The sequence below is a fragment of the Schistocerca cancellata genome, unplaced genomic scaffold, assembly GCF_023864275.1.
Source record: "Schistocerca cancellata isolate TAMUIC-IGC-003103 unplaced genomic scaffold, iqSchCanc2.1 HiC_scaffold_1144, whole genome shotgun sequence".
Classification (NCBI taxonomy): domain Eukaryota; kingdom Metazoa; phylum Arthropoda; class Insecta; order Orthoptera; family Acrididae; genus Schistocerca; species Schistocerca cancellata.
Window position 1 is genome coordinate 406955 of NW_026047143.1, and position 14865 is coordinate 421819.

A 14865-nucleotide genomic window follows, 5' to 3' on the forward strand; every position below is an offset into this window, starting at 1 on the left:
TTCGAATCGGACGAAAACCTGATAGTGAATTGTAACATTCAGGGCCTCCTAATGACGATGGAACACTCAAATTGCGTCCCGATTCAATACATGGTCCTCCAGCAGACTTGTCTCCATGGGTCTATTGCTGCCTCGGGCACCTTTATGGCCGTTCTGCTGTTAGTCAAAGATTTTCAAATCGGACAAAAAACTGATAGTGAATTGTATCGTTCAGGGCCTCCTAATGACGATGGAACACTCAAATTGCGTCCCGATTCAATACCTCGCCCTCCAGCAGACTTGTCTCCATGGGTCTATTGCTGCCTAGGGCACCTTATGGCCGTTCTGCTGTGAGTCAAAGATTTTCGAATCTGACGAAAAACTGATAGTCAATTGTAACATTCAGGGCCACCTAATGACGATGGATCACTCAAATTGCGTCCCGATTCAATACATCGTCCTCCAGCCGACTTGTCTCCATGGGTCTATTGCTGCCTCGGGCACCTTATGGCCGTTCTGCTGTGAGTCAAAGAATTTCGAATCGGACGAAAAACTGATAGTGAATTGTAACGTTCAGGGCCACCAAATGACGTTGGATCACTCAAATTGCGTCCGGATTCAATACATCGTCCTCCAGCAGACTTGTCTCCATGGGTCTATTGCTGCCTCGGGCACCTTATGGCCGTTCTGCTGTGAGTCAAAGATTTTCGAATCGGACGAAAAACTGACAGTGAATTGTAACGGTCAGGGCCTCCTAATGACGATGGAACACTCAAATTGCGTCACGATTCAATACATCGTCCTCCAGCAGACTTGTCTCCATGGGTTTATTGCTGTCTCGGTCACCTTATGGCTGTTCTGCTGCTCGTCAAAGATTTTCGAATCGGACGAAAAACTGATAATGAATTGTAACATTCAGTGCCACCTAATGACGATGGACCACACAAATTGCGTCCCGATCCAATACATCGTCCTCCAGCCGACTTGACTCCTTGGGTCTATTGCTGCCTCGGGCACCTTATGGCCGTTCTGCTGTGAGTCTAGATTATCGAATGGGACGAAAAACTGATAGTTAATTGTAACATTCAGGGCCTCCTAATGACGATGGAACACTCAAATTGCGTCCCGATTCAATACATCGTCCTCCAGCAGACTTGTCTCCATGGGTCTGTTGCTGCCTCGGGCACCTTATGGCCGTTCTGCTGTGAATCAAAGATTTTCCGAATCGGACGAAAAACTGATAGTGAATTGTAACGTTCAGGGCCACCTAATGACGATGGATCACTCAAATTGCGTCCCGATTCAATACATCGTCCTCCAGCAGACTTGTCTCCATATGTCTATTGTTTCCTCGGGCACCTTATGGCCGTTCTGCTGTGAGTCTAGATTATCGAATGGGAGGAAAAACTGATAGTGAATTGTAACGTTCAGGGCCACCTAATGACGATGGATCACTCAAATTGCGTCCCGATTCAATACATCGTCCTCCAGCCGACTTGACTCCATGGGTCTATTGCTGCCTCGGGCACCTTATGGCCGTTCTGCTGTGAGTCTAGATTATCGAATGGGAGGAAAAACTGATAGTGAATTGTAACGTTCAGGGCCACCTAATGACGATGGATCACTCAAATTGCGTCCCGATTCAATACATCGTCCTCCAGCAGACTTGTCTCCATGGGGCTATTGCTGCCTCGGGCACATTATGGCCGTTCTCCCGTGAGTCAAAGATTTTCGAATCGGACGAAAAACTGATAGTGGATTAAAACGTTCAGGGCCACCTAATGACGATGGATTACTCAAATTGCGTCCCGATTCAATATATCGTCCTCCAGCAGACTTGTCTCCATGGGTCTATTGCTGTCTCGGGCACCTTATGGCCGTTCTGCTGTGAGTCAAAGATTTTCGAATCGGACGAAAAACTGATAGTGAATTGTAACGTTCAGGGCCGCCTAATGACGATGGAACACTCAAATTGCGTCCCGATTCAATTCCTTGTCCTCCAGCAGACTTGTCTCCATGGGTCTATTGCTGCCTCGGGAACCTTATGGCCGTTCTGCTGTGAGTCAAAGATTTTCAAATCGGTCGAAAAACTGATAGTGAATTGTAACGTTCAGGGCCTCCTAATGACGATGGAACACTCAAATTGCGTCCCGATTCAATACCTCGTCCTCCAGCAGACTTGACTCCATGGGTCTATTGTTGCCTCGGGCACCTTATGGTCGTTCTCCCGTGAGTCTAGTTTATCGAATGGGACGAAAAACTGATAGTTAATTGTAACATTCAGGGCCTCCTAATGACGATGGACCACACAAATTGCGTCCCGATTAAATACACCGTCCTCCAGCCGACTTGTCTCCATGGGTCTATTGCTGGCTCGGGCACCTTATGGCCGTTCTGCTGTGAGTCAAAGATTTTCGAATCGGACGAAAACCTTATAGTGAATTGTAACGTTCAGGGCCTCCTAATGACGATGGAACACTCAAATTGCGTCCCGATTCAATACATCGTCCTCCAGCAGACTTGTCTCCATGGGTCTATTGCTGACTCGGGCACCTTATGGTCGTTCTCCCGTGAGTCTAGATTATCGAATGGGACGAAAAACTGATAGTTAATTGTAACGTTCAGGGCCTTCTAATGACGACGGAACACTCAAATTGCGTCCCGATTCAATACCTCGTCCTCCAGCAGACTTGTCTCCATATGTCTATTGTTTCCTCGGGCACCTTATGGTCGTCCTCCCGTGAGTCTAGATTATCGAATGGGATGATAAACTGATAGTTAATTGTAACATTCAGGGCCTCCTAATGACGATGGAACACTCAAATTGCGTCCCGATTCAATACATCGTCCTCCAGCAGACTTGTCTCCATGGGTCTATTGCTGCCTAGGGCACCTTATGGCCGTTCTGCTGTGAGTCAAAGATTTTCGTATCTGACGAAAAACTGATAGTCAATTGTAACATTCAGGGCCACCTAATGACGATGGATCACTCAAATTGCGTCCCGATTCAATACATCGTCCTCCAGCCGACTTGTCTCCATGGGTCTATTGCTGCCTCGGGCACCTTATGGCCGATCTGCTGTGAGTCAAAGAATTTCGAATCGGACGAAAAAGTGATAGTGAATTGTAACGTTCAGGGCCACCTAATGACGTTGGATCACTCAAATTGCGTCCGGATTCAATACATCGTCCTCCAGCAGACTTGTCTCCATGGGTCTATTGCTGCCTCGGGCACCTTTTGGCCGATCTGCTATGAGTCAAAGATTTTCTAATCGGACGAAAAACTGATAGGTAACCGTAACATTCAGGGCCACCTAATGACGATGGACCACACAAATTGCGTCCCGATTCAATACATCGTCCTCCAGCCGACTTGACTCCATTGGTCTATTGGTGCCTCGGGCACCTTATGGTTGTTCTCCCGTGAGTCTAGATTATCGAATGGGACGAAAAACTGATAGTTAAATGTAACATTCAGGGCCTCCTAATGACGATGGACCACACAAATTGCGTCCCGATTCAATACATCGTCCTCCAGCCGACTTGTCTCCATGGGTCTATTGCTGGCTCGGGCACCTTATGGCCGTTCTGCTGTGAGTCAAAGATTTTCGAATCGGACGAAAACCTGATAGTGAATTGTAACGTTCAGGGCCTCCTAATGACGATGGAACACTCAAATGCGTCCCGATTCAATACATGGTCCTCCAGCAGACTTGTCTCCATGGGTCTATTGCTGCCTCGGGCACCTTATGGCCGTTGTGCTGTTAGTCAAAGATTCTCAAATCGGACAAAAAACTGATAGTGAATTGTAACGTTCAGGGCCTTCTAATGACGATGGAACACTCAAATTGCGTCCCGATTCAATACATCGTCCTCCAGCGGACTTGTCTCCATGGGTCTATTGCTGCCTCGGGCACCTTATCGTCGTTCTCCCGTGAGTCTAGATTATCGAATGGGACGAAAAACTGATAGTTAATTGTAACGTTCAGGGCCTCCTAATGACGATGGAACACTCAAATTGCGTCCCGATTCAATACCTCGTCCTCCAGCAGACTTGTCTCCATATGTCTATTGTTTCCTCGGGCACCTTATGGTCGTTCTCGCGTGTGTCTAGATTATCGAATGGGACGATAAACTGATAGTTAATTGTAACATTCAGGGCCTCCTAATGACGATGGAACACTCAAATTGCGTCCCGATTCAATACATCGCCCTCCAGCAGACTTGTCTCCATGGGTCTATTGCTGCCTCGGGCACCTTATGGCCGTTCTGCTGTGAGTCAAAGATTTTCGAATCGGACGAAAAACTGATAGTGAATTGTAACATTCAGGGCCACCTAATGACGAAGGACCACACAAATTGCGTCCCGATTCAATACATCGTCCTCCAGCCGACTTGACTCCATGGGTCTATTGCTGCCTCGGGCACCTTATAGCCGTTCTGCTGTGAGTCTAGATTATCGAATGGGAGGAAAAACTGATAATGAATTGTAACGTTCCGGGCCACCTAATGACGATGGATCACTCAAATTGCGTCCCGATTCAATACATCGTCCTCCAGCAGACTTGTCTCCATGGGTCTATTGCTGCCTCGGGCACATTATGGCCGTTCTGCTGTGAGTCAAAGATTTTCGAATCGGACGAAAAACTGATAGTGAATTGTAAGTTTCAGGGCCACCTAATGACGATGGATCACTCAAATTGCGTCCCTATTCAATACATCGTCCTCCAGGCGACTTGTCTCCATCGGTCTATTGCTGCCTCGGGCACCTTATGGCCGTTCTGTTGTGAGTCAAAGATTTTCGAGTCGGACGAAAAACTGATAGTGAATTGTAATGTTCCGGACCTCCTAATGACGATGGAACACTCAAATTGCGTCCCGATTCAATACATCGTCCTCCAGCAGACTTGTCTCCATGGGTCTATTGCTGCCTCGGGCACCTTATGGCCGTTCTGCTGTGAGTCAAAGAATTTCGAATCGGACGAAAACCTGATAGTGAATTGTAACATTCAGGGCCTCCTAATGACGATGGAACACTCAAATTGCGTCCCGATTCAATACATGGTCCTCCAGCAGACTTGTCTCCATGGGTCTATTGCTGCCACGGGCACCTTTATGGCCGTTCTGCTGTTAGTCAAAGATTTTCAAATCGGACAAAAAACTGATAGTGAATTGTATCGTTCAGGGCCTCCTAATGACGATGGAACACTCAAATTGCGTCCCGATTCAATACCTCGCCCTCCAGCAGACTTGTCTCCATGGGTCTATTGCTGCCTAGGGCACCTTATGGCCGTTCTGCTGTGAGTCAAAGATTTTCGAATCTGACGAAAAACTGATAGTCAATTGTAACATTCAGGGCCACCTAATGACGATGGATCACTCAAATTGCGTCCCGATTCAATACATCGTCCTCCAGCCGACTTGTCTCCATGGGTCTATTGCTGCCTCGGGCACCTTATGGCCGTTCTGCTGTGAGTCAAAGAATTTCGAATCGGACGAAAAACTGATAGTGAATTGTAACGTTCAGGGCCACCAAATGACGTTGGATCACTCAAATTGCGTCCGGATTCAATACATCGTCCTCCAGCAGACTTGTCTCCATGGGTCTATTGCTGCCTCGGGCACCTTATGGCCGTTCTGCTGTGAGTCAAAGATTTTCGAATCGGACGAAAAACTGACAGTGAATTGTAACGGTCAGGGCCTCCTAATGACGATGGAACACTCAAATTGCGTCACGATTCAATACATCGTCCTCCAGCAGACTTGTCTCCATGGGTTTATTGCTGTCTCGGTCACCTTATGGCTGTTCTGCTGCTCGTCAAAGATTTTCGAATCGGACGAAAAACTGATAATGAATTGTAACATTCAGTGCCACCTAATGACGATGGACCACACAAATTGCGTCCCGATCCAATACATCGTCCTCCAGCCGACTTGACTCCTTGGGTCTATTGCTGCCTCGGGCACCTTATGGCCGTTCTGCTGTGAGTCTAGATTATCGAATGGGACGAAAAACTGATAGTTAATTGTAACATTCAGGGCCTCCTAATGACGATGGAACACTCAAATTGCGTCCCGATTCAATACATCGTCCTCCAGCAGACTTGTCTCCATGGGTCTGTTGCTGCCTCGGGCACCTTATGGCCGTTCTGCTGTGAATCAAAGATTTTCCGAATCGGACGAAAAACTGATAGTGAATTGTAACGTTCAGGGCCACCTAATGACGATGGATCACTCAAATTGCGTCCCGATTCAATACATCGTCCTCCAGCAGACTTGTCTCCATATGTCTATTGTTTCCTCGGGCACCTTATGGCCGTTCTGCTGTGAGTCTAGATTATCGAATGGGAGGAAAAACTGATAGTGAATTGTAACGTTCAGGGCCACCTAATGACGATGGATCACTCAAATTGCGTCCCGATTCAATACATCGTCCTCCAGCCGACTTGACTCCATGGGTCTATTGCTGCCTCGGGCACCTTATGGCCGTTCTGCTGTGAGTCTAGATTATCGAATGGGAGGAAAAACTGATAGTGAATTGTAACGTTCAGGGCCACCTAATGACGATGGATCACTCAAATTGCGTCCCGATTCAATACATCGTCCTCCAGCAGACTTGTCTCCATGGGGCTATTGCTGCCTCGGGCACATTATGGCCGTTCTCCCGTGAGTCAAAGATTTTCGAATCGGACGAAAAACTGATAGTGGATTAAAACGTTCAGGGCCACCTAATGACGATGGATTACTCAAATTGCGTCCCGATTCAATATATCGTCCTCCAGCAGACTTGTCTCCATGGGTCTATTGCTGTCTCGGGCACCTTATGGCCGTTCTGCTGTGAGTCAAAGATTTTCGAATCGGACGAAAAACTGATAGTGAATTGTAACGTTCAGGGCCGCCTAATGACGATGGAACACTCAAATTGCGTCCCGATTCAATTCCTTGTCCTCCAGCAGACTTGTCTCCATGGGTCTATTGTTGCCTCGGGAACCTTATGGCCGTTCTGCTGTGAGTCAAAGATTTTCAAATCGGTCGAAAAACTGATAGTGAATTGTAACGTTCAGGGCCTCCTAATGACGATGGAACACTCAAATTGCGTCCCGATTCAATACCTCGTCCTCCAGCAGACTTGACTCCATGGGTCTATTGTTGCCTCGGGCACCTTATGGTCGTTCTCCCGTGAGTCTAGTTTATCGAATGGGACGAAAAACTGATAGTTAATTGTAACATTCAGGGCCTCCTAATGACGATGGACCACACAAATTGCGTCCCGATTAAATACACCGTCCTCCAGCCGACTTGTCTCCATGGGTCTATTGCTGGCTCGGGCACCTTATGGCCGTTCTGCTGTGAGTCAAAGATTTTCGAATCGGACGAAAACCTTATAGTGAATTGTAACGTTCAGGGCCTCCTAATGACGATGGAACACTCAAATTGCGTCCCGATTCAATACATCGTCCTCCAGCAGACTTGTCTCCATGGGTCTATTGCTGACTCGGGCACCTTATGGTCGTTCTCCCGTGAGTCTAGATTATCGAATGGGACGAAAAACTGATAGTTAATTGTAACGTTCAGGGCCTTCTAATGACGACGGAACACTCAAATTGCGTCCCGATTCAATACCTCGTCCTCCAGCAGACTTGTCTCCATATGTCTATTGTTTCCTCGGGCACCTTATGGTCGTCCTCCCGTGAGTCTAGATTATCGAATGGGACGATAAACTGATAGTTAATTGTAACATTCAGGGCCTCCTAATGACGATGGAACACTCAAATTGCGTCCCGATTCAATACATCGTCCTCCAGCAGACTTGTCTCCATGGGTCTATTGCTGCCTAGGGCACCTTATGGCCGTTCTGCTGTGAGTCAAAGATTTTCGTATCTGACGAAAAACTGATAGTCAATTGTAACATTCAGGGCCACCTAATGACGATGGATCACTCAAATTGCGTCCCGATTCAATACATCGTCCTCCAGCCGACTTGTCTCCATGGGTCTATTGCTGCCTCGGGCACCTTATGGCCGATCTGCTGTGAGTCAAAGAATTTCGAATCGGACGAAAAAGTGATAGTGAATTGTAACGTTCAGGGCCACCTAATGACGTTGGATCACTCAAATTGCGTCCGGATTCAATACATCGTCCTCCAGCAGACTTGTCTCCATGGGTCTATTGCTGCCTCGGGCACCTTTTGGCCGTTCTGCTATGAGTCAAAGATTTTCTAATCGGACGAAAAACTGATAGGTAACCGTAACATTCAGGGCCACCTAATGACGATGGACCACACAAATTGCGTCCCGATTCAATACATCGTCCTCCAGCCGACTTGACTCCATTGGTCTATTGGTGCCTCGGGCACCTTATGGCCGTTCTCCCGTGAGTCAAAGATTTTCGAATCGGACGAAAAACTAATAGTGAATTGTAACGTTCAGGGCAACCTAATGATGATGGATTACTCAAATTGCGTCCCGATTCAATATATCGTCCTCCAGCAGATTTGTCTCCATGGGTCTATTGCTGCCTCGGGCACCTTATGGCCGTTCTGCTGTGAGTCAAAGATTTTCGAATCGGACGAAAAACTGATGGTGAATTGTAACGTTCAGGGCCTCCTAATGACGATGGAACACTCAAATTGCGTCCCGATTCAATTCCTTGTCCTCCAGCAGACTTGTCTCCATGGGTCTATTGCTGCCTCGGGAACCTTATGGCCGTTCTGCTGTGAGTCATAGATTTTCGAATCGGACGAAAAACTGATAGTGAATTGTAACTTTCAGGGCCACTTAATGACGATGGATCACTCAAATTGCATCCCCATTCAATACATCGTCCTCCAGCAGACTTGTCTCCATGGGTCTATTGCTGCCTCGGGAACCTTATGGCCGTTATGCTGTGAGTCAAAGATTTTCGAATCGGACGATAAACTGATAGTGAATTGTAACGTTCAGGGCCTCCTAATGACGATGGAACACTCAAATCGCGTCCCGATTCAATACCTCGTCCTCCAGCAGACTTGACTCCATGGGTCTATTGTTGCCTCGGGCACCTTATGGTTGTTCTCCCGTGAGTCTAGATTATCGAATGGGACGAAAAACTGATAGTTAAATGTAACATTCAGGGCCTCCTAATGACGATGGACCACACAAATTGCGTCCCGATTCAATACATCGTCCTCCAGCCGACTTGTCTCCATGGGTCTATTGCTGGCTCGGGCACCTTATGGCCGTTCTGCTGTGAGTCAAAGATTTTCGAATCGGACGAAAACCTGATAGTGAATTGTAACGTTCAGGGCCTCCTAATGACGATGGAACACTCAAATGCGTCCCGATTCAATACATGGTCCTCCAGCAGACTTGTCTCCATGGGTCTATTGCTGCCTCGGGCACCTTATGGCCGTTCTGCTGTTAGTCAAAGATTCTCAAATCGGACAAAAAACTGATAGTGAATTGTAACGTTCAGGGCCTTCTAATGACGATGGAACACTCAAATTGCGTCCCGATTCAATACATCGTCCTCCAGCGGACTTGTCTCCATGGGTCTATTGCTGCATCGGGCACCTTATCGTCGTTCTCCCGTGAGTCTAGATTATCGAATGGGACGAAAAACTGATAGTTAATTGTAACGTTCAGGGCCTCCTAATGACGATGGAACACTCAAATTGCGTCCCGATTCAATACCTCGTCCTCCAGCAGACTTGTCTCCATATGTCTATTGTTTCCTCGGGCACCTTATGGTCGTTCTCCCGTGAGTCTAGATTATCGAATGGGACGATAAACTGATAGTTAATTGTAACATTCAGGGCCTCCTAATGACGATGGAACACTCAAATTGCGTCCCGATTCAATACATCGCCCTCCAGCAGACTTGTCTCCATGGGTCTATTGCTGCCTCGGGCACCTTATGGCCGTTCTGCTGTGAGTCAAAGATTTTCGAATCGGACGAAAAACTGATAGTGAATTGTAACATTCAGGGCCACCTAATGACGAAGGACCACACAAATTGCGTCCCGATTCAATACATCGTCCTCCAGCCGACTTGACTCCATGGGTCTATTGCTGCCTCGGGCACCTTATAGCCGTTCTGCTGTGAGTCTAGATTATCGAATGGGAGGAAAAACTGATAATGAATTGTAACGTTCCGGGCCACCTAATGACGATGGATCACTCAAATTGCGTCCCGATTCAATACATCGTCCTCCAGCAGACTTGTCTCCATGGGTCTATTGCTGCCTCGGGCACATTATGGCCGTTCTGCTGTGAGTCAAAGATTTTCGAATCGGACGAAAAACTGATAGTGAATTGTAACATTCAGGGCCACCTAATGACGATGGACCACTCAAATTGCGTCCCTATTCAATACATCGTCCTCCAGGCGACTTGTCTCCATGGGTCTATTGCTGCCTCGGGCACCTTATGGCCGTTCTGCTGTGAGTTAAAGATTTTCGAATCGGACGAAAAACTGATAGCGAATTGTAACATTCGGGGCCACCTAATGACGATGGATCACTCAAATTGCGTCCCGATTCAATACATCGTCCTCCAGCCGACTTGTCTCCATGGTTCTTTTGCTGGCTCGGGCAACTTATGGCCGTTCTGCTGTGAGTCAAAGATTATCGAATCGGACGAAAACCTGATAGTGAATTGTAACGTTCAGGGCCTCCTAATGACGATGGAACACTCAAATTGCGTCCCGATTCAATACATGGTCCTCCAGCAGACTTGTCTCCATGGGTCTATTGCTGCCTCGGGCACCTTATGGCCGTTCTGCTGTTAGTCAAAGATTTTCAAATCGGACAAAGAATTGATAGTGAATTGTATCGTTCAGGGCCTCCTAATGACGATGGATCACTCAAATTGCGTCCCGATTCAATACCTCGCCCTCCAGCAGACTTGTCTCCATGGGTCTATTGCTGCCTAGGGCACCTTATGGCCGTTCTGCTGTGAGTCAAAGATTTTCGAAACTGACGAAATACTGATAGTCAATTGTAACATTCAGGGCCACCTAATGACGATGGATCACTCAAATTGCGTCCCGATTCAATACATCGTCCTCCAGCAGACTTGTCTCCATGGGTCTATTGCTGCCTAGGGCACCTTATGGCCGTTCTGCTGTGAGTCAAAGATTTTCGTATCTGACGAAAAACTGATAGTCAATTGTAACATTCAGGGCCACCTAATGACGATGGATCACTCAAATTGCGTCCCGATTCAATACATCGTCCTCCAGCCGACTTGTCTCCATGGGTCTATTGCTGCCTCGGGCACCTTATGGCCGATCTGCTGTGAGTCAAAGAATTTCGAATCGGACGAAAAAGTGATAGTGAATTGTAACGTTCAGGGCCACCTAATGACGTTGGATCACTCAAATTGCGTCCGGATTCAATACATCGTCCTCCAGCAGACTTGTCTCCATGGGTCTATTGCTGCCTCGGGCACCTTTTGGCCGTTCTGCTATGAGTCAAATATTTTCTAATCGGACGAAAAACTGATAGGTAACCGTAACATTCAGGGCCACCTAATGACGATGGACCACACAAATTGCGTCCCGATTCAATACATCGTCCTCCAGCCGACTTGACCTCATTGGTCTATTGGTGCCTCGGGCACCTTATGGCCGTTCTGCTGTGAGTCTAGATTATCGAATGGGAGGAAAAACTGATGGTGAATTGTAGCGTTCAGGGCCACCTAATGACGATGGATCACTCAAATTGCGTCCCGATTCAATACATCGTCCTCCAGCCGACTTGACTCCATGGGTCTATTGCTGCCTCGGGCACCTTATGGCCGTTCTCCCGTGAGTCAAAGATTTTCGAATCGGACGAAAAACTAATAGTGAATTGTAACGTTCAGGGCCTCCTAATGACGATGGAACACTCAAATCGCGTCCCGATTCAATACCTCGTCCTCCAGCAGACTTGACTCCATGGGTCTATTGTTGCCTCGGGCACCTTATGGTTGTTCTCCCGTGAGTCTAGATTATCGAATGGGACGAAAAACTGATAGTTAAATGTAACATTCAGGGCCTCCTAATGACGATGGACCACACAAATTGCGTCCCGATTCAATACATCGTCCTCCAGCCGACTTGTCTCCATGGGTCTATTGCTGGCTCGGGCACCTTATGGCCGTTCTGCTGTGAGTCAAAGATTTTCGAATCGGACGAAAACCTGATAGTGAATTGTAACGTTCAGGGCCTCCTAATGACGATGGAACACTCAAATGCGTCCCGATTCAATACATGGTCCTCCAGCAGACTTGTCTCCATGGGTCTATTGCTGCCTCGGGCACCTTATGGCCGTTCTGCTGTTAGTCAAAGATTCTCAAATCGGACAAAAAACTGATAGTGAATTGTAACGTTCAGGGCCTTCTAATGACGATGGAACACTCAAATTGCGTCCCGATTCAATACATCGTCCTCCAGCGGACTTGTCTCCATGGGTCTATTGCTGCCTCGGGCACCTTATCGTCGTTCTCCCGTGAGTCTAGATTATCGAATGGGACGAAAAACTGATAGTTAATTGTAACGTTCAGGGCCTCCTAATGACGATGGAACACTCAAATTGCGTCCCGATTCAATACCTCGTCCTCCAGCAGACTTGTCTCCATATGTCTATTGTTTCCTCGGGCACCTTATGGTCGTTCTCCCGTGAGTCTAGATTATCGAATGGGACGATAAACTGATAGTTAATTGTAACATTCAGGGCCTCCTAATGACGATGGAACACTCAAATTGCGTCCCGATTCAATACATCGTCCTCCAGCCGACTTGACTCCATGGGTCTATTGCTGCCTCGGGCACCTTATAGCCGTTCTGCTGTGAGTCTAGATTATCGAATGGGAGGAAAAACTGATAATGAATTGTAACGTTCCGGGCCACCTAATGACGATGGATCACTCAAATTGCGTCCCGATTCAATACATCGTCCTCCAGCAGACTTGTCTCCATGGGTCTATTGCTGCCTCGGGCACATTATGGCCGTTCTGCTGTCAGTCAAAGATTTTCGAATCGGACGAAAAACTGATAGTGAATTGTAACTTTCAGGGCCACCTAATGACGATGGATCACTCAAATTGCGTCCCTATTCAATACATCGTCCTCCAGGCGACTTGTCTCCATGGGTCTATTGCTGCCTCGGGCACCTTATGGCCGTTCTGCTGTGAGTTAAAGATTTTCGAATCGGACGAAAAACTGATAGCGAATTGTAACATTCGGGGCCACCTAATGACGATGGATCACTCAAATTGCGTCCCGATTCAATACATCGTCCTCCAGCCGACTTGTCTCCATGGTTCTTTTGCTGGCTCGGGCAACTTATGGCCGTTCTGCTGTGAGTCAAAGATTATCGAATCGGACGAAAACCTGATAGTGAATTGTAACGTTCAGGGCCTCCTAATGACGATGGAACACTCAAATTGCGTCCCGATTCAATACATGGTCCTCCAGCAGACTTGTCTCCATGGGTCTATTGCTGCCTCGGGCACCTTATGGCCGTTCTGCTGTTAGTCAAAGATTTTCAAATCGGACAAAGAATTGATAGTGAATTGTATCGTTCAGGGCCTCCTAATGACGATGGATCACTCAAATTGCGTCCCGATTCAATACCTCGCCCTCCAGCAGACTTGTCTCCATGGGTCTATTGCTGCCTAGGGCACCTTATGGCCGTTCTGCTGTGAGTCAAAGATTTTCGAAACTGACGAAAAACTGATAGTCAATTGTAACATTCAGGGCCACCTAATGACGATGGATCACTCAAATTGCGTCCCGATTCAATACATCGTCCTCCAGCCGACTTGTCTCCATGGGTCTATTGCTGCCTCGGGCACCTTATGGCCGTTCTGCTGTGAGTCAAAGAATTTCGAATCGGACGAAAAACTGATAGTGAATTGTAACGTTGAGGGCCACCAAATGACGTCGGATCACTCAAATTGCGTCCGGATTCAATACGTCGTCCTCCAGCAGACTTGTCTCCATGGGTCTATTGCTGCCTCGGGCACCTTATGGCCGTTCTGCTGTGAGTCAAAGATTTTCGAATCGGACGAAAAACTGATAGTGAATTGTAACGGTCAGGGCCTCCTAATGACGATGGAACACTCAAATTGCGTCACGATTCAATACATCGTCCTTCGGCAGACTTGTCTCCATGGGTTTATTGCTGTCTCGGTCACCTTATGGCCGTTCTGCTGCTAGTCAAAGATTTTCGAATCGGACGAAAAACTGATAGTGAATTCTAACATTCAGTGCCGCCTAATGACGATGGACCACACAAATTGCGTCCCGATCCAATACATCGTCCTCCAGCCGATTTGACTCCATGGGTCTATTGCTGCCTCGGGCACCTTATGGCCGTTCTGCTGTGAGTCTAGATTATCGAATGGGACGAAAAACTGATAGTTAATTGTAACATTCAGGGCCTCCTAATGACGATGGGGCACTCAAATTGCGTCCCGCTTCAATACATCGTCCTCCAGCAGACTTGTCTCCATGGGTCTGTTGCTGCCTCGGGCACCTTATGGCCGTTCTGCTGTGAATCAAAGATTTTCCTAATCGGACGAAAAACTGATAGTGAATTGTAACGTTCAGGGCCACCTAATGACGATGGATCACTCAAATTGCGTCCCGATTCAATACATCGTCCTCCAGCCGACTTGTCTCCATGGGTCTATTGCTGCCTCGGGCACCTTATGGCCGTTCTGCTGTGAGTCAAAGATTTTCTAATCGGACGAAAAACTGATAGTGAATTGTAACGTTCAGGGCCTCCTAATGACGATGGAACACTCAAATTGCGTCCCGATTCAATACATCGTCCTCCAGTAGACTTGTCTCCATGGGTCTATTGCTGGCTCGGGCACCTTATGGCCGTTCTGCTGTGAGTCAAAGATTTTCGAATCGGAC